The sequence below is a fragment of the Podarcis erhardii genome, assembly GCF_964252035.2.
Source record: "Podarcis erhardii genome assembly, chromosome: 10".
Lineage (NCBI taxonomy): Eukaryota > Metazoa > Chordata > Lepidosauria > Squamata > Lacertidae > Podarcis > Podarcis erhardii.
Window position 1 is genome coordinate 38,338,307 of NC_138500.1, and position 19,022 is coordinate 38,357,328.

At 44.4% G+C, this 19,022-nt stretch overlaps 1 protein-coding gene across 10 annotated transcripts in view; it reads left to right on the top strand.

The window, feature by feature from the left end:
- Window positions 1-1,402: 1,402 nt before the first annotated feature.
- The window catches only part of ATP2B1 (ATPase plasma membrane Ca2+ transporting 1), a 72,474-nt gene continuing 54,854 nt past the window's right edge, over window positions 1,403-19,022 (top strand). For 5 of the 10 annotated variants that reach the window (XM_081878216.1, XM_081878224.1, XM_081878223.1 and 2 more), the window contains exon 1: window positions 1,435-1,584. The gene's annotated coding sequence lies outside the window, so the exon portion shown is untranslated. Of the gene's footprint in view, window positions 1,585-1,960; window positions 2,105-3,274; window positions 3,469-19,022 lie in introns of those variants that run through there. The other 5 variants (XM_081878218.1, XM_081878219.1, XM_081878222.1 and 2 more) reach the window with 4 other exon arrangements.

Sequence of the window (19,022 nt, forward strand, 5' to 3'; positions counted from 1 at the left end):
TCCTACTTCCAGACACAGATCCAGAAAGTCCTGGTGCAGCTCTATACATAACACAAGCATGGACCTTCAAACAAACTGGGCAGTGTTTTTGTATGATATCTGAAGAAGTGTGCATGCACACGAAAGCTCATACCTAGAACTAACTCAATTGGTCTTTAAGGTGCTACTGGAAGGAATTTTTTTTTTTTTTGTATGATGTCTGGCGAAAGACAGGCAGGATTCTCCTCCAGACGTGAACATCATTTCCCTGTTACCTCAACTTTCATTTGAACTCCGTGTGTGCAGCTGACCCACAGAGAATATGGAAGCCACCCAGCTGTAATGCATCCCCAGGACCAAACAGTTTAGGACCGGGCTAGCGATGTCAATGGAGAATAAAACGGATTTAAAGGCTGAGCACCACCACGCTTTTATACATATGATCTCTAATATAAACGGCAGCTCTTCACTTTGTCCCTCACTCTCTTCCTCTCACGCACACGCTGCCGCGAGGCTCCTCAAAAGCAACTGCTCTGGCAAGGCGAGGAAGTGACTAAACACGAAGCAGCAGCACGCGTCGTCATCTTTGTTCTGACAGGGAGGACATGACAGGCGGCAGAGCGAGAGATCCGGTCTCTCCCAGCGCCCCCTCCCCCGATCCTCCTCCTCATCCTCAAGTGTCAGTGACGGAAATCGGTCGCCTCTCCCTCCTCCGTGGTCTCTGTAAATGCCGGCCCTCTGAGGGAACGTCGTGTGCATTGGCTTGTGTGCACTGCCTTCTAACCCCTTCAGGCCCACCTCCCGCTCCTCCCTAAGACGGCCCATCGCTCAGGCACGTCCAAGTCCCGTCTCTCGTGCTGTCATTTCAATCGCAGACGCCGCTCGGGCTTTTCTCTGCGGTCTCCTCGAGGGCGCATGTTTCGCGCTCGCGAGCTGACAAACGGTGACCTCCGCCTCCTCTGGCAGTTGGGTCTTCTAACCGCCCCCTCCCCCCCAAATCCTCCTCCACACGCCCCTCGCCTTTCCCAGCCTGAAGTGAGTCAACGGCCAGAGCGACCCGCGCGGGCGCCAGACGACCCCTGCCCGTAGTTTGTGGGGTGGGGTGGCCCAATGGAGCGGGGGGGGTAGGCGGGGACGTGCAAGTGAGGTGGAAGAGGAGGGGCAAAGGCGCCTTAGCCTCCCCCCCACCCCTCCCCAGGGAGACGCTCGTGGCAAAGTCAACGACCCGGAGCCCGCCGGGCCTCATCAAACGCCTCAGCCCGACCCACATACGTCATGGAAACAAGCACGTCAGGCAACTCCGACCAATAGCGGGAGGTCGGGGAGGCGGAGAAAGCGGCACGCGCCGCCCCTTCAGGCGCCAGTGCCAATAGGAGGCTCCGCCCTTTCTCTCCCCCGCCTGCCCCCCCTCACCCGTGAAGGCGCCGCGCCTTCAGACCCCCGCCTCTTCCTCCAACCCAAGCGAGACCCTGTCACGTGACGGGGACCGGGGAGAGAGTGTGAGTGAGTGCGTGAGGGGGGGGGGGTCGGGCCGGTTCGGAACCTGGTGGCTACCGTCGCTTTGGGGAGGAGGGCTCGCCTGAGGAGAAGCGGGCGAAGGGACTAGTAAGTGGCCGACCCTCGCGGTGGAGAGCGAGCGAGCGAGCGAGCGAGCGTGCGGGCAGCGGAGAGGGAGAGCGAGCCGGGCCGCCTGTGGCTGGGAGGCGGCGAAGGCAGCGGCTCCCTCCCGCGCGGCATATGGCTCGGCGAAGGGAGCCGAGCGCTACCCGCACGCCTGCCTGCCGCTGACTAGCGAGGGCGAGGCGCTGCTGCTGGGGAGCTACCGCGGAGGGCGGGGCAGGGCGCCCGGCTCCCTCCTCCTCCTCCTCCCCCTCCCTCCTTCCTTCCTTCCCTCGCTCCGGCTGCTGCTGCTGCTGCTGCCGCCACCTCCTCCTCTCTCCCTCCCTCCCTCCCTCCCTCTCTCCCTCCGTCCCCTCCCGGTCTCAGGCAGGCTTGGCTGGGGCTCGCGCGCTCTGGGGCGGGGTGGGGGGACCCTGTGCAGCAGGCAGGCACTGGAGGTGGAGGCGGCGGCGGCGGCGGCGGCGCTGGCCGCGTGTGGGGCTTGGCGGTGGCGGCGGACCCTGAGGTAAGAGGCGGAAGGGTGGGCAGCGTGCGGCCGGGCAGCCCGAAGAGAGGACGCGGCGAGGGCGCCGGACGGGGCGCCTCCGGAGGCGCAGGTGGCGAGGCGCCGCGGAGCAGCGCAGGCCAGGCGGGCTGGGGGATTAGCCTGCCGGAAGGAGGCGGCCGCGGGGTGGGGGTGAGGGGCAGGAGACCTGGGCCCTGCCCGCGCCCCTCCTTCCCACGGGGAGCCCACGCCGGCCGCCTCGAAGCCAGGCGCGGCGTGACCTTGAGGGCAGCCCGGGAGCAGCGCCTCCGGCCGCCCGGCCGCCACCTTCTCGCCGGGCCGGCAGCTGGGCGAGGGAAGGGGAGAGAGCTCTCCCCTCATGCCCCTCCGCTTGGTCAGCGTTCATCTCCCCGTCCGCCGACGGGCGGCGGCGGCGGCGGCTGCTCTTTAGAATGGGCCGCCGGGCGCCCGTTAGGTGAAGGTGCTTCTTGGTCTCCGGTTTGCTCTGCCGGGCTAAGTAGCCGGGATTACGCCGCCGCCAATGCACGGCATTATCATCCTCGGCAGCCTTGAGCTTCTATTTACCCGCCCTGCGGGGCGCCCAGCCAGCCTCTCTCCTCTTGGGGAAGGGAGTCGGGAGCCGGAGGCTGGCGGCCGAGGGTCCTCCTGCTCCTACCTGCTAAGCCTGACTTCTTCCTTTCAAGTCGGGGGTTGTGGTTGGGAATAGAGCAGAATGTCAGGTTTCTCTCTCTCTCTCCCTGCACGAGCCCCTCTGTGTGGTTTATCACGACGTTAAAGTGATTTACTAATGGCTTAGTTGCATGTGTCGCTTATGAACATTTTGGAAGCGCCCTCGAATGCCGCGTGGGCCGGCGAGGCTGACCAAAGCAGCCTCCCCGGGGCAAGCGTCTGTATGTGAGGAAGGTGGCGTTAGGATTTATCCCATTTCATCGAAAGTTTTCATGACCCTGTCTTCTCCGCCAAGTGGTCTTCCTAAGCTTTGGATGTGACCACCACGTGAGTTCATGAAGATGCCTTCACGGTGCCAGTAGTGGGATGAGGTGTGGGATTGAGGGGGAAGAATGCTGCATGTACTTCCTAGGAAGAAAGCGCTGCCTGTTTGCCACTCTACTACCTGCCCAAAGGGAACTTAGATGGGTGACCAGGAATATCTTCACATTCATCTTCCAGACAGCTGGCACGTATACTTCCTGGATGTAAAAAGTTGGATATAGTTGGAGGAAAAACTTTTGTGAGCAACTTACCTGGAAACTAACTGATAAACGTTTGGAGTATCTGACCTTGTTGTTGCCAATTTGTACCTACTGTAACCACTCCTAATGTAGAAGACTATGCTGGCAAAGATCCAGTTTCATTAAAACAAGGTAGGAGGTTCCTGGTTGAAGTACCTATCTCTTCTTGGTCTGCGGATTTGATTAAATTCTGTTGTAAGAGTCTTGAATAATGCCATTTTTCCTTGTGCTATACTTATCCCCCCACCCCCACCCCTTTGAGATCTTTAAGATAACTGAACTGCTTTGCTCGCATTCTACGAATGCAAGTATAGGAACTCAAGGTATTTGCTGATTCAGAGTAGTATGCCTTGCCTTTTATCATTGTAAATCAAGCTTAGGTTGCTCATCCATTTAAGAGTTGGTGGCTGAGACTGGGAGCCTGCAAGTCCCTGGTTGAAAATTTATCTCTGCCATTAATTCACTTGTTGCCCTTAAAACATGCCTCTATTATTGTAGTCCCAGCCTACCCCCTGCCAAAGATATATGAAGTATGTGAGGTTAATAATTCTTTAGCAATTTCCAAAAGAAACAGAAATGTAAAATATTACTATGCCATAAAGCAATCTTCCTCAGTGTGGTTCCCTACAGATACTGCTGGACTACAATCACCATCATCTCTGACCATTGGCTATGCTGACTGAGGCTGATGGGAGTTAATGTTGGATGAAATTCATAGGCCAACACATTGCGGAAGGTAGCCATAGAAACTGGGGATAGATATGACGCTCACATAGTATATGTATACAACCAAATGCAGATCCTGTGGCAATGAGAACAAAGCCAAGGGTGTCAAAAGGCACAGTGTAAGGGTTTAGCATCACTATGTAGAATTTATATTCATACAAGAGATACCATAGGAATACTAGAAATACACACTACATCCATACCCTATGTAGTCTCTTGGTCTTGGTCAAAACACACACACACCCATTCGCAGTTGATCTTAAATACTAATACTTAGTATTTTTCTTATAGTAATGCAGGCTAAGTATGAAGAAATAATCACACATGAAATAAGTACCTTTCAGTACCTTATGGTCCTTAACATTTTAGAACTTCAGTTCCAATTGTAGAAGTCTACATGATCATCAGATCAGAATTGACAGTATTTATGGCATAGTGGATGCAAATATAAAAATGCGTTGAAATAAAAGATGGATCAAACTGCTTCTGAATTAGGTGCTGATCTATTTGTAAAACAGTTTCTTGTGTGGATTGATGCAGTGGTAGCAAATCTATCACCTAGATGGCTGTCTTTATGGAGAAAGAGGAGCATAGCTATGTGTGTTGATGCTCTGATTATGACAAGGGGAGCATTTCATATTATTAATTAGCAGTGCCCCTTCTAATATTATAGTACTACTTTTTCTTAATAAGCTTATTGAGTTTATAACATTGAGTATTGGGGTCCCTCAGTTGTCTAAAGGAGACTGGGCTTGATGAACCAGTAATCTAACTTGGCATAATGCAGCTTCCTAAGTTTCTACAACATATTTCCAATATGAAACCCCATGACTGTTTCTGGTTAGCATGAACTCACTATCTTTCATCTGTCAAAGTTTAAAACTCAGAATTAGCAAGGTGCATGGTGTGTTTCAAAAATGACACATAAGCTACATGAGATCTATACTTATCATCTCTATAGTTATTTCTGGGCAGTACCACTGGTGTTGCAAATACTTTGTACTAAAATGTATGTTACCTTGCAAGTTGTATTTCTATTAAAATCAAGCCAGAGGGAAGCAGATGCCTTTGCATTTTGCTTCTATTTAATGGCTGTGTTCCACAGACTATAACTGCAACTGAATACGCTGAAATCCCATCCTTGTGTATTGCGAAATTAAGTAATAGCAAGCAGTCGTTGGTTGTTGGGTTTGTAAATATAGATTATTTTAGGTGATCTGTTCTGAAATGGTTGTAGCAACCTCATTTATAAATGTTTCACAGGTGACAACTTGAGTACTGTGGCTCATTCCGAATGGTTTTTGACATGAGATTAAATACAGATCTGTTCACAATGAATTGAAATTCTGTTTTTTGAAGGAAAAAACTTCTAGATTTATCTGTTGTGTTCAGCAATATTTCTTTTGAAATACTTTACTCATGCTACAGTTAGTCTTGGCGTGAAGATAACAGGTGGTAAATCTTGTAAGATTCTAAAAACCAGCAAAAGGGACTCTCATGAAGATTTAAACACTTTATTATTGGGCACACATGTTGGTAGGTTATTGTCCAACTGCCTCAGGATCCAGTTTCTAATAAAGGCAAGAGACAGTGTTTCTTCTTGGATAGTTGGTAGTGATTGGACTATATATTTTAGGTGCGTGGTGCAAAAGATTAACCCTGTACATGTGAAAATACTTGTTTAATGGTTTAGTTTGCTTGTTGATAAGGCATGCTGTCCCTTATCCTTTGCATAATAAACATATATATATATATAAACACACACACACATATGTGTGTGTGTGTTGCAGGTTGTAATGGAGACTTTTTGTTAAAATATAAATATTTTGTTTGCTAAAAATGGTTTCATTTTACCTTGAACACTGGAGTTTATGGGCATACACACCTTATACAACTGGTGATAGTAGTAGAAAGTACTTGCTATCCATGTATGTTTGGATCCTGCAAATTGTGTCGTAATTCTATGTATGGTTACCTTGCAGTAAGTGCTATTGAATTACATTAGGAATTACGGTACGTCTGAGTGAGCATACATAGGGTTGCACTGTTGTGTAGTTTCTATCTAGGGAGGAGGCAGCTTATCTAGCACCAAAGATCACCATCATGCTACATATTATAAGTATAAAAGCTGTAGCTCTTATATTTCATGCAACTTCCATTTATCGGAGCTAATGAATACCTTATATCTAATCTGAACTTCATATTATGAAGAGAGCTCTACCTCTCTTTCAAACCAGAACCAGTGAAGGCGGTGAAGGTCCTGTGTGAGTGTCTGGAGGTGGTTGGAGGATGGATGGCGGCTAATGGATTGAGGCTGAATCCTGACAAGACAGAAGTACTGTTTTTGGGGGACAGGGGGCGGGCTGGTGTGGAGGACTCCCTGGTCCTGAATAGGGTAACTGTGCCCCTGAAGGACCAGGTGCGCAGCCTGGGAGTCATTCTGGACTCACAGCTGTCCATGGAGGCGCAGGTCAATTCTGTATCCAGGGCAGCTGTCTACTAGCTCCACCTGGTACGCAGGCTGAGACCCTCCCTGCCCGCGGACTGTCTCGCCAGAGTGGTGCATGCTCTAGTTATCTCCCGCTTGGACTACTGCAATGCACTCTACGTGGGGCTACCTTTGAAGGTGACTCGGAAACTACAACTAATCCAGAATGCGGCAGCCAGACTGGTGACTGGGGGCGGCCGCCGAGACCACATAACACCGGTCTTGAAAGACCTACATTGGCTCCCAGTACATTTCTGAGCACAATTCAAAGTGCTGGTGTTGACCTTTAAAGCCCTAAACGGCCTCGGCCCAGTATACCTGAAGGAGCGTCTCCACCCCCACCATTCTGCCCGGACGCTGAGGTCCAGCGCCGAGGGCCTTCTGGCGGTCCCCTCATTGCGAGAAGCAAAGCTACAGGGGACCGGGCAGAGGGCCTTCTCGGTAGTGGCGCCCGCCCTGTGGAACGCCCTCCCATCAGATGTCAAAGCGATAAATAACTACCTGACATTCAGAAGACATCTTAAGGCAGCCCTGTTTAGGGAAGTTTTTAATCTGTGATATTTTAGTGTATTTTTGGTTTCTATGGAAGCCGCCCAGAGTGGCTGGGGAAACCCAGCCAGATGGGCGGGGTACAAATAATAAATTATTATTATTACTATTATTATTATTATTATTATTATTATTATTATTATTATTATTATTATAAAATGGTGTGTGTGTATCTGTCTGTCTGTCTCAGCCATTTTGGATGCTGGCAAGGTACTGGATGCTCGATCATGGTAATAATAGTTGGCAGATCTTGTAGTCCAGAAGAATGGATCCAATGTTTAATCAAGTAGGAGCATAGGTTTTGGATACTTTTAGAGTATAAGACAACCTAAGGTACCGATCATGGGCCTATAACGCTTTAAACATGGTTGGGACCTAGATAGTTTCCCCCCATGTACATAATAACCTCTCATGTTATGTGCTCTGCACTCTTATGGAAGCCTTTCTGAACTAAATTTAAATGGGTATACAGATACACATTTGTGGATCTCATTCATTTGGTACCTAGTTATGCTAACGTCTTGCCTGTTCGTTCCTGATGTTGTAAAATATAATCTCAAATATACCATAAAATTGAAAAGCAGAAGTTGACAGGCCTTGCAATAGAAATGCAAATACCTTTGGAGTTCCTAACTCTGCCTTTTAAGTTTTGAAGCAACACTTACCAACTCCCTCCTTCACTTAACAGGATTCTTTCTCTTTCTCCCAGCTGCCTTTATCTTTTCATTTTACTTGTACCTCATGTTGCCCCACTTCTTCTGTAGAGCTGCTGCCCATACCTTTGCTTCATTTCTAAGTATAGAAAACATATTCTGTTGCTGGCTGCACATATACTCTCTTGTACTCCAGGATTTAAAGTGCCAGGAGTAGTTCTTCACAGTGATGGAGCAGTGTGCAGTTTTCAGCAAGCAGGTGAGTGGGAAATCGCATGGCTGCGCTAGGTGCTTTCATCCTAGACATAAATTCCTGTCTCCAAACTTGTGGTCAAGATGTTCAAGCAAGTAGATGTTCATATACGTTACCATGTCCATGTGGCATAATATATCAACTGTCCAGGAAAACTCATGTCATACATCTGTCCCCAGGAAACCTTTTGAGTCATAGATCAGACCCCCATCTCCAGTTGTGATGCACCTGATGCTTTGGAATAGGAAGAGACAACCCAGAGCACTGAGGGCTATTTTCATTTTTGTTAAAAGAGGGCTGCACAGCTATTTTAATTTCAGAACAGTCTGTGTCTGAATACAATTCAGTCTGCCAATCTTTTGCACATAACAGATTCTATCTGTACTCTTACCTATTAAAACATTCTCTCCCTATATTTCTCTCTCCACACATTGGAGCATGCACACTTTTCTCAACAGTCTGTTGCCATCTCCTTTCCACCTGGGGTCTCTGTGCCTCTACCTCTAATCCTTCTTTTTTCTTTGCACTCTGTGGCACTCTCATGTTTCCATACCAGCAGGTTTTTCTGCACACCCTTTCTGTTTTCCTTTTTTTCTACCGCAAAGTCTATCTGCACCTGCATCTTTTAACATTTACTCTTTTTTTTTGTTCACTCCTTAATGTGCTACTCTGAGAGCTTGCTACCCATTTTTCTTTCTTATACATCTACATCGTTGTTTATATCTCTGTACTTCCATTGGTTACTTCACTCACATATTTAAATCTATCTTTTCTAGGGTTGCCAACTGACCAGACAACCCATGCTGGCCTGTTTTTCAGCCTTGAACAGCAGCTTCTGCAGAATCTAGTGAACTAGGCTGAATATCTTTACAGCATGCAAATAAACAATGGCACCTAATAATATCTGCCTTTAAAGGCACAGCTAGCCTGAGCAGTTGAAGAGCTAGAAACCCTACTTTCCCAGAATGGCAGATTAGACTTCCAGCAGTTCACATGGTGAGATCTTCATATAACAGGTAGAGCACATAGTTAAATTGATTGGTTGAAACACAATGGAAAAACTGGTGCCAACTCTACTGAAAACTCTGAGCTTGAAGAAACACAAAACATAACTGAAGTGTGTTGATATGACACTGAAGCCTGGCTCACAAATAAGACTGCAAACAATGAGTTTTAGAATCTCCCTGGCAGTCCGGGGCTGTACATATCCAAGGAGTGGGATGTAGTTGGTTTGCATGATGTACGTTAGGCAGGTTTTGCCACTGAAACGTGTCACCACACACTTCCTGAGAAAGAGGAAAGGCTTGGAGAGTAGATCTTGCTTGGGGCCTGTGGGTCTTAATTAATGTATCAGATAAGAATATTAAAACCTTTTTTCTCAGATCTGACAATCTTGACGTGTAGTTGTTTTGAGACATCACAAAAATGTTATACTTAAAGTCTTCTCTGATAACCCAACTATCCATTTGTGTCCAGTTAATAACTATTGTACCTGCCCCTTTTCATTTTCTCTAGTCTTTGAGGCCCTCCTAAGTCATACCGAGTTATTTCCTGCTTCAGTGTGTCAACTGACTGTTCAACCATGATTTCCAGGTAGCCTTTGGCGAGTTGCTGTCTAATGCTCTTTTTCTACTGGAAGGCATCATGAAACAAAGCATATTTTGTCAGTATGTTGCATTTTCCTTTCAAAAGATTCCAAAGATCCAGAGACTGATGACAGATCCCTTCAATCTGAAGAAAGTACAGTAGTACCTCATTTTGCGACCGGGATCCATTCTGGAGCCCCGGTCGCTGGCTGAAAAGGACGCAGGACAAAGCGCACACACGCGGAGTGAATTGCGCTTCTGCCATGCGCGAAGCGCGATTTAGCACTTCTGCACATGCACAAGTGGTGAACCCGGAAGTAACCCATTCCAGTACTTCTGGGTATGCCACGGACGTTCAACGGAACAGGTGCTCGACGAGGCAGACGCTAGATGAGGTACCGCTGTATCTTTCTGCAGACATCCACAGAACTTTTATTTTGCATGATAGCCAGCCACTATATGTGGTTGTCCTGGTGCCTGTCAAACATCAGCAGAGGCTTGTGGAAAGGGAGAGGCATTTTATGTGGCCATCATGCTAAACTCCTACAGAAGGCATATGCAGCTTTTTACTGCTTTTTGCAAAAGCTCACCACAAACACTCCTGCTTTCCAATATGTTTCTGCAGTTCATGGGTGGTGAAGGCAGAGGTGATCTTTGTTAAAGGAGTGAGTTGAACCTTTGATCTTGCCACCTAATCCCTTACATTTTGTATTTTTCTTTAATAAGGTTACAATAAGCAACTTTTCAGCTTTAGCACCTCCATGTTAGAATACTTGTCAGTGGCTTGGTTAGCATATCACATTAAACCAGTGTTTCCCAATTGGACTACAATTCCCATCATTCTTGACCACTGGTCTTGCTATGTAGGGATGATGGGAGTTGTAGTCCAAAAACAGCTGAAGACCCAAGTTTGGGAAACACTCTGGTTGGCCACGGTGAGAACAGGTTGCTGGACCAGATGGGCCTTTGGCTTAGTCCACTTAATAGTCAGAATTTCTACAAACGTACATGTATCAGTTATCATTTCTATCTTAATGTTCTCATGTATAGAAAGGAATGCCTCTGTATTGTATTTCTTGTACAGTATTTATAGATGATTGTAGTTAAGTTGTATACAACATGTTTAAATAGAATAAAGATGGCGCTGTTACTTTCCTTGCAATTGTAATTTTTGTTGGTTTAAGAATGCTGTTTATGTTACGCATTCGTTCTTTAAAATCTGCAGATTAATTGGAGGTACCTTTTAAATTTAATTGAACAACTATTTAAGGTTGTAGTACAATTTATACTGATTTGAGGTGATGTTTGTCTCTGACATCAGGGCCACTTAACACCTGCGAATCCTTTCATAACTCTTTTGTCTCTGACTTGCAGCTTAGTGTGTGAATTACTTCTATTGAATTACTTTTATTGAAAAATAGTGTTTGAGGTGATAAGGGAACACTTCAGCATGCATTGCTTGATGTTGCAGTAATAGTAATGTACATGCATGTGTTGCTTGCCCTTAATCTCTTTCAATCTTTAAAATGGCTTTTCTAAAATCAGACTAGTGTAGTCTGAGGAAAGAGCGTAGAATACCTGGGTAGGTATCAAATCCTGCTCCAGTGTATTATTGTAGCACACCTGTGAGTGATTTAAAACCTCTGGTCGAATCCTTAGGCACTTTGTTTGAATCTTGGTTGAATAGCAACTTTTTGGGGTACAGGATGTGGCTTCTGTAAGAAAGGGAACTAGAAAAGTGTGTGATTTGCAGCCATAGCTCAAAGCTCATGAGTAGTAGTAGGTACTTGATAAGGGTTTCTTTGACTATACACCCTGTTGAAGCAGAAGAGAAATTTAATTTTGGTTTAAACTGGATGGCTGTACCTTAGGGGTAGAAGTTTTCCTCTTGTCAGTACAAACATTTAAATAATTTGGGCTCTTTTTGACTCAAAAAGCTGTAGTTTAGAAGTGGTTTGGAGAAAGGAAAACTACCTTTCATGTTGAATGGATAAATTAAAGCATTATGGAAAGTTTCTGTGTTTGAGAGGCTGGTTATCTTGATAAACTTTGGGTAGGATACAAGTATTTTAATTGAAGGCTGCTTCCCTTTTAAAAGCAAGCAATCCCCTTCCTCTTTGTAGCACAAAGCACTCCCACCCCCCATTGCTATGCCCAGTGTATCACTAGTTCCCTCTGCCCCTTTCATTCCTACTTTCCTCAATGCTACAATAGATGGGTAGCCTTGTAAATTGGTCAAATATTGCCTATTGTGTTAGAGTGTTTTTAATAAGTTATGTCATAAAGCAAAATGATTTTTCTAGCTGGAGATCTGCACCTTGTAGTGGCATAATGTGATGGAAAAGATAGGTGTAAAACCTGCCTGCTCACCAATTCAAGAGGAGTCTTGTGTTACATGCATTACTTAGGTGTAGGCGATCCTTTCCCTGTACAGTAGCACCTTGGCTTACATTACCCTTGGTAACGTAATATTTGGGTTGCGAAAGCGGCAAACCCGGAAGTGTTTCGCCGTGCGTGCATGCACAGAAGTGGTCCCTCCAGTTGCGGAAACCTCGGGATCCAACTGGAACTCTGGAACCAATCCCGTCTGCAACCGGAGGTACCACTGTACTAAGTCGATAAACATGTTTAAAAGCCAACATATTTTTTTAATGGCTGTTAAGTTTGCGGGTGGCGCTGTGGGTTAAACCACAGAGCCTAGGACTTGCCGATCAGAAGGTCGGCGGTTCAAATCCCCATGATGGGGTGAGCTCCCGTTGCTGGGACCCAGCTCCTGCCAACCTAGCAGTTCGAAAGCACATCAAAGTGCAAGTAGTTAAATAGGTACCGCTCCAGCGGGAAGGTAAACGGCGTTTCAGCGGGAAGGTAAACGGCGTTTCCGTGCGCTGCTTTGATTTGCCAGAAGTGGCTTAGTCATGCTGGCCACATGACCTGGAAACTGTACGCCGGCTCCCTTGGCCAATAAAGCGAGATGAGCGCTGCAACCCCAGAGTTGGCCACGACTGGACCTAATGGCCAGGGGTCCCTTTACCTTTAAGTTTGCTCTGAGGCCCTTAGAATAAGAAATGTGATGTGTTTATTTCATTTTAAACAAAACTCCTTGTCTGTGTATCACTGATAGCTGCAAATAGTTAATATCACAGCTAACCTGGGCTCATAGCATGTCTTGTGGTTCTAAAGTGGTGCTTTAAATTCTTGACCATTATTGGATAGTTATGTAATGGTCAAATGACTAACCTGAACTTCAGGCCTTCTGTCTTGAAGCTCACTGCCCACTGAACCTCCTTGCTGTAGTTCCAGTGTTCGTCACACTGGTTTCCAGCCTTAAAACTACCTGCTCTGCACACCTGTCTCTGCCTCTACTGCCAACAGCATGCATGTCTCTGGTCTGTAGGCCTAGTGTGAAATCTTTCTCTCAAGTGTAACTATATCTTTCCATATGGAAACTGCACTGTTCATGAACACTTTTCTCCTGGCAAGTTTTTCCTAAGCTTCCGGATGTTTGCAAACATTCCAGGTCATCACAGTACTCCTTTAATAGTCGGGAAGGGGTAATGGACAGCAACTGGTTTTAGTATATTATGCCTGTGTTTTAGAACCTGCTTCAGTAGTACAAATAGTGCTTAAATCAATATAGTAATTGCAATCTTAGGAAATGGAGACAAATGATGCCATCTAGTGAGACCTCATGTTTTCAGCTGAAGTCAGTAACTAGACTGTTTAATACTGGTATTCTGGCATGAAACAACATTCATTCCTACAAACTTGCTTGTTGCAGGCAAATCTGCTTTTAGTAACTTTAATATTTAGGTTGTGTGTGTGTGTGTGTGTGTGTGTGTGTGACAGTGACATCTCAAATGTAGAAGCACTTTTGAATGTAATCTTCAGATTATTAAACAGTGGAACTTTTTAAACATTTGTACATGCACCAGTGATGTTGCTAAGTTAATGCAAGAATCTTTTCCTTCTGATACTTAAGTAGGTGGGGAAACTGATTTATACAGCGCTGTGCGGGTGACGCTGTGGTCTAAACAACTGAGCCTCTTGGCCTTGCTGATCGGAAGGTTGGCAGTTCGAATTTTCACAACAGGGTGAGCTCCTGTTGCTCTGTTCCAGCTTCTGTGAACCTAGCTGTTCGAAAGTCTACCAGTGCAAGTAGATAAATAAGTACCGCTATGGCGGGAAGGTAAATGGTTTTCCATGCGCTCTGGCACTCGTCACGATGTCCCGTTGCACCAGAAGCGGTTTAGTCGTGCTAGCCACATGACCTGGAAAGCTGTCTGCAGACAAACACCAGCTCTCTCGGCCTGAAGCGAGATGAGCACTGTACCCCATGGTTGCCTTTGACTGAACTTAACCGTCCAGGGGTCATTTACCTTATTATACCTTATAATAGGATATTTGCACAGGAGTCTTTAGCTTTATTTCAGTCTTGACATTTTTTTCACTCAGAAACTGAAATATTTTGCTTGGTTTTTTGCTAGTTCTGTATACAGGTATAATTGGAATCACAGGAACCCGTGTATTCAAAATACTTGTACAGAAGTTGGTAGCTGGCTGCAGTTCTTCACACCCCCTTGAAGATTTTCCTGGTCTTGTGTGGCGTTGAAGGGAATGTAGGGCAGCCTTCCCCAAACTGGTGACCTTCAGATGTTTTGGATTATAGCCCCCATCAGTCCCAGAGGAAAAACCCTGAATTGCACATAATTGTGTTGACTTGGAGTTCCCAAACTGTGACTTTTTGCTTAAAGTTAGTGAAACATTTTAAAATGCAGCCTTTGAGGATCACTGCCTCTACATTGCTGAAGTTTCATAGTACAGTGGTACCTCGGGTTACATACGCTTCAGGTTACAGACTCTGCTGACTCAGAAATAGTGCTTCAGGTTAAGCACTTTGCTTCAGGATGAGAACAGAAATTGGGCTCCGGCGGCGCGGCAGCACCAGGAGGCCCCATTAGCTAAAGTGGTGCTTCAGGTTAAGAACAGTTTCAGGTTAAGTACAGACCTCCGGAACGAATTAAGTACTTATCCTGAGGTACCACTGTAGTATGAAGGGATAGAAAATAAGCAAAGAAATGAGAAAGGGATTAGTACTCTTTGGTGGTGGTTACTGATCCACACGTAAAGAAATAGAATACTTCTGATACCACACATCCTAAGTATCTAGCTGGGAAATAAGCCCTAGCAATATTTATGAGGGATTTTTTGGGGGGGTTATGTCTGTAAATTAAGCACAGGGGTCCAGTCCCAAGCACACCTGCCTTTCCCGAAGGAAAGATGAAGTGGGGAGAATGCTTTGCTGGGCATTGATCATAAGTGTCTTTAGGCAGGGACTGACTTTGTGGTTTGGACCTGTATCACCAAGGCTGTTGGGGTACCTGCCAAACTAACTCCAGCATTTCATGTTTTGTAATTAATAGGTGGTTGTTGTTTAGTTTTTATTCAGTTCTGCGACTTCGGTGCTGAGACTGAGGCTTTCTTCTCTCATTGTGCTCACCAGTCAGCAGAGTCACACTCACCTTGCTGAATGTGGCAAGCAGTTTTGTTGATGCCTTTCTTAAGGATTCATATTTTGAAAGCTTTCAAAAACATCAGTGGTACCTGTGAAATGTTAAGGTTTCGAATTCATGGCATGTGCTCATTTCACATGACAGATACGTTGGTGTCCTTCAGTTTTATTATGAATTGAAATATATTGTACAACAAGTAACAACAGTTCCCATACAAATTAAAACAAACAAACGTAGTGTTAAACATTCCATTTTCTACACATGTCATCCGTTATAAAAAATCTGCTTAAAAGCTTTCTGTCAAGTAAACAGTGTGTGTGTGTATTATAAAAGTCATTTCGTTACCCCAACCTTTATTTTCAAAAATATACTATACTGACTCTGATCCTTCAGTTTTCTAGCATTTACAGTGTATTTCAACTTAAATGCTGTATGATTGAAAAACACAGATAGCTGGTTGTATGGTTTAAGCCCAAATACAACATTTAAAATGTTTTAAGACTTTCTTGCTCATTCTTTTAAGGCATTTAATGGGGTTTTCACAAACCATTGTTCTAATTATCTATATGGTGGCTTAGATTTTTTATTACCAGTCTTTGATCCATATTAGACAATATCTTCTTAAATAGTGTAAAGCATGGATACGTTTATAAAAACCATAGAAATGCCCTATTCTGTTCTGCTAATTCAGAGGTGTGGAATCTTTTTCGCCTGGTGGGCCAGATCTTTTTCTCATCTCACACTGTGGGCCAGATTTGCAAAGTGTGTGGGGTCACCCTAACTGAGCAGAATTCAACCTCTGTGAGCTGATGAGCAGGGGTTAAATCATGTAGTGTGTTTGCCAGTTCTCTGTAGGGAACATGTGCAACAAGCACAGAAATGAACTTCCTTCCCACATTTCAGCCCATGCAATTTATGTCAGTGGATTGACAGATGGGTGGGGTTTTTTTTGGGGGGGGAATAGCCTGTAGGGGCTGCAAGACCTGAGGCCTGCAGCCTGGAAATTCTCCACTGCTGCATTAGTTGTTGTTAACCTTCTGTTTGCTTTCTTTGGTATAGCAAATGTAATTAATTACTTATAGTTCCCAAGTAAATAAAAAAGTTCTATCAACTATTTTATTGAAATATAAGAGGTTAACAGGATATAAGGTGCTCACAATAAGAGTTAATAAAAATTGTTACCAATGTCTTGATTTAAAAATAATTAATAATGATAAATTAATCTAAGTGGTACATCATAGAATCGTCTATCATAAAATCTACTTATGTTATTAGTTATATTAACTTCCCACAGAAGTAATAAGAGATATCTCTAGATCCGTTTCTAAAAAGAGAAAAGCCTATGTAATCTCTTTCAATACCCTGATTTTACTTGAGAGCAAGTAACACTCTTCAGGGTTGTGGGGAGAGTACTTCCTCTTATCCACCATTTCTCAGAAACCAATGTATTCCAATTAAATCTTGCATTGATGCAATCTCAGAAAGTGGAGAAGAAAAACACCAATAACAAAACAGAACAAGGCAATCCAGGAAAATGCAGGTGTTCACCTGGTGGTGAACATTTAACCCATGATCAAGGTGTGGGAGATTTTTTTGAAGAGGTGTTGTTGGGAAGGACCATGCAATCCTATTCCTATAGGCTGTTTCTCAGACCTTTACCAAAAGGCCTACCATTAAAGACATAAGAACCCAAACCAAAACCTCATCTGGTTCAACATCTTGTTCTCACAGTGGTCAGCTAGATGCCTATGGCAAGTCCATAAGCAGGACATAAGCATCACAACATTCTCACAGCAGCTGTTAGTTAGAGAATTGCCACCTCTTGATACTGGAGATACTTGATACACAGCTATCATGGATAGTAGCTCTTGATAGCCTTATGATCCAAGAATTTGTTTAATCTGCTTTTTAAAGCCAACCAAGCCAGCGGCTGCCACTCTATATTATTGTGGCAAATTCCATATCAATAATGTGCTACATATTGCACAGTCTAACTAAGTTCTACTCAGAATAGACCCATTGAATTTGACAACCCTAAGTTACTTGCGTTTTTTAATTTCATTGAGCCTACACTGAGGAGAACTGCCGTTGGATGCAGCCCTAAATCTGTACAACCTGTGCACAGTATAAATGTTAGCCTTACAGGTATGCAACTTTATTCCGCTGTTCTCTGGGTTAAAAAGTTCCATCCTACATTGTATCCAATTAACATTGTTTGGATCTATTGACACCATGTTTTTGTAGCTCTTCCAGTATGGTCAGGGTACATGAAAATCATGTGTCCTCCAACAAAGTGGAAACAAAGCTGAACTTGAATTTTCTTGCCTCTAGTGTGTTCAGAACTGTTTACTGTGTCTTAAAATTAGTAGAAATAAATATATATTTATCACAGCTAGAAAGCTTTCATAAGCCCTCTGTAATACTTGTTTTGGGGTGGTATTTAAAAGGGTGATACAAAATGGCTGTGTTTATTACGTATTTTCAACAGCAATTTTGTTGAACTCAGCGTTCACAGTTAGAACTTGCTAGGACACATGTTCAATGCTTGATTTCCTTCTTTGTCCTAGTTGCAAATACGACACTACAGCTCATCCTGTTTTTAAGCTCCTTAAAAGCCAGACTAGTTACTATACAGAATTCCATGTTGCTGTCTTCTGTTATCACTTAATCAAAATTAGCCTCTGCAGACTGCCACTTGAGTGTGGGAAAGGTGGATGAAGAGAGGGGAAAGAGTTAAATAGTCTCTCTAGCCTTGGCAGTCTGAGCAGAGAAAGGCAAGAGGATGGGGTGTTCTTTTTTTTTTTTTAAAGTGGAACTTTGTAGAGGAAATCTACATAGAACAACATGCAACATCTCACTCTAATCCTACCATTAGTTGCCTATAGAAAAAGTCTCTTGCTGTGATAAAATATAATGTTATCACTCTTGAGGTTATGTTTAAATCTGGTACAAACAACACACTTGTATACATGAATTTACTGGCTGATGTTACCACTTGAAAATATTGTTTAGCTTGGTAGGAAAAAAATAGGAAGTCCCCAACACAGAAGTTTTAAGCTGTACTGTAGTGTAAAATTTCATTATATAATACAAAATTTTGTTTTGTTCTATAAAATTCTATAGAAATGATAGAAATAAGACACTTATCTGAGCTCTTTACATTTTCCATGGTCAGAATTTTACTTATCAACCTGTTGGTGTCACATTAGACACACATCCATAGGTGGATCCTGATTACATCAGTAGCTGTGTATCACTGTGAAGGGTAAAACAAGGCCAACCTTCAGCTCTAGTTCAGAGGTCACCTGTTCATAGTGAGCACTTAAAATATTTCTTGGAAATTAATTACTAGATCCTTAGATGCTATTATTCTTTCATGCTTCATCGGTTTACAGATGTTGCCTTTCTGTCTCTGACTCTTTTGTGAGTTTAGAACAGAGAAGCCCAGAGACTGTTTGACAACATTGAGATCAAAGGAGGAAAGGGATAAGATTTTGGGCCTACACTACGAAAAGTCACTGGACGTTTTGGATAAAAGAATTGAAATTTACAAAGATATTCCTAAACAACTGTTGGACCTTAGATCTGCCTACCTTGAATTGGTTAGATTGCTGAGGAGCAACTCAGTTATCTTTAGGTGGGAATTTCCCCAAGGATTATCCTTTACCTTCAGAGGGAAGAAGGTTAAAATTAGAACATTGGAAGATAGAGATAAATTTTTGATTGCATACGGAGAGGACCTTCAAAAAGGAATTGAATTACCCTATGGGCCTGGAGCACCGGCGGTACCTGCACCCTTGGAACCTGAAGACCCAGCGAATAAGATACCACCCCCAGAAAAATAACCAGATTTATTCAGGATGTCTCTGCAACTCTTGAGTTGGAATATAAATGGCTGCAACATTCCGGAAAAAAGGAGGA